This window comes from Heterodontus francisci, unplaced genomic scaffold (assembly GCF_036365525.1).
Source record: "Heterodontus francisci isolate sHetFra1 unplaced genomic scaffold, sHetFra1.hap1 HAP1_SCAFFOLD_43, whole genome shotgun sequence".
In the NCBI taxonomy this organism is placed as follows: Eukaryota; Metazoa; Chordata; class Chondrichthyes; order Heterodontiformes; family Heterodontidae; genus Heterodontus; species Heterodontus francisci.
Genome location: NW_027141852.1, coordinates 19,443,632 through 19,445,395, shown reverse-complemented (window position 1 = coordinate 19,445,395; position 1,764 = coordinate 19,443,632). Strand labels below are relative to the sequence as shown.

The following is a 1,764-nucleotide window of genomic DNA, read 5'->3' as shown; positions in this document are numbered from 1 at the left end:
CCTGTAAAGCAGGAGTCTAGGGAATGTATAATGATATTTTCTAGCCTTCGGGCAATATTTTAATCAATACAGTGTGGGACAACCTGTCCGGGCACAACTCCATGACTTTCTCTTTAACTAGTGACCTCACAATCACTAACTTCTATGGTCACAATCTTCAGCTCATCACCTCCGGTACGTAGCTCTAATCTTAATGTACATTTAAACAACCTTTCAAGTCCAGTTACAGTTTTTGTTGCCTTACCTGCACAAGCTTAAAAAGTGAAAAACGGAAGCAAGTTTAACTGAACATTCTGGTGGTCAGTTCGGGCACGGGAAAAAAATGAAAGGACTCGGACCAGGTCGGATGTGGTGCTGTCAGGCTTGGGTCGGGTTTCATTTGCTGACCCGAGCAGGCCTTTAGTTACTGTTGCAACCTTATATTCCCACTTGACAATCTGTATATTTTGTTCATTTCAATTTTGTCGACAAGCTCTTTGAATCCAGTTCCCCGGTCCTCAAGCAGGCTCAGTTTGCAAATCGATTCCGCTTTCTGGAAGGCTGAAAGCAATCGATGACCTTAAACTAAAAATGGCAACAGAGAAGGGCTCGTCTGGGATTTGAACCCAGGACCTCTCACATATTAATCACTTATATACCCAAAGCGAGAATCATACCCCTAGACCAACGAGCCACCGTTGACATGGCGTTTATTCTCTCCTGTGGAATTTCACTGGCACCCACAGCCGATCATGCAATTTTTTCAGATCAAAACAATATCCTACAAAGCTGAAATAAAAACAGAAAGTGCTGGAAATACTCAGCACCTCTGACAGCATCTGTGGAGAGAGAAACAGAGTTAACATTTCAGGGTTTTCACCTTTTGTTTGAGCCATCTTTTCAGACTGCTTCTGTCCATCCAATCTCACTTTTTACTCTATCCACATTCTAAGGGTGGTGCAGTGGTGAGCACTGCAGCTTCACAACTTCAATGACCCCGATTCAGTTCTGTATACTGCCTGTGTGGAGTTTGCAAGTTGTTTATGTGGGCTTCCACAAGGTACTCTGGTTTCCTCCCACAACGAAAGACTTGTGGGTTGATAGATAAATTGACTGTTGTAAATTGGCCCCAGGGGAGGCGATAGGAGAAATGTGGGGATGTGGTATGGAATTCTGGGTTAACATAGGATTAGTATAAATGGGTGGTTGATGGTCAGTGCAGACTCAGTGGGCCAAAGGGCCTATATCAGTGCTGTATATCTCTATAACCATTCTCTAAGCAAATGCATTTTTCATGAATTCCTCATTTCTTTTATTAACGACAATTTTATATTTCCGGCCCTTGCTTCATACGATACCACAAGTGGAATCATGTTTCCATCAACCCGATCAAACCCCTTCACTATTTCCTCAGATTGCAATGTTTCTTTAACCCTCACAGACTGTGGAGTTTCTGCTGCTTGATTGCAGTTCTTGCTTCCTGCCAGTAGATGTCACCTCACTCCAATATAGTGAAGTTTACAAATCTGAGAGAGACACAACAGGAAATAATTGTTCACATTATAGTGAAAGTGTGGGATTTAGAAATACTAGGAGTGGAGACGAGTTATTATAGAATTTGTGAAACCAAACATATGTTATAATGTTGTGTTAAATCTGTCACTCTGTTGTCTTGATTCTGAGAGTAACATAGACTCATCGAGTCATTGGGTCATTTGTGGTATAGAAGGAGGCCATTTGCCCCATCGAGTACAGGCCAGCTCTCCATGGAGCGATCCAATCAGT

At 42.4% G+C, this 1,764-nt stretch overlaps 1 non-coding gene across 1 annotated transcript; it reads right to left on the bottom strand.

Annotated features, from left to right (window-relative positions):
- Positions 1–584: 584 nt before the first annotated feature.
- On the bottom strand, positions 585–673 carry trnap-ugg (transfer RNA proline (anticodon UGG)). The gene is given in 2 exon segments: positions 585–620; positions 638–673. It is a non-coding gene; the product is annotated as a tRNA-Pro (tRNA).
- Between the last annotated feature and the right edge of the window lie 1,091 nt (positions 674–1,764).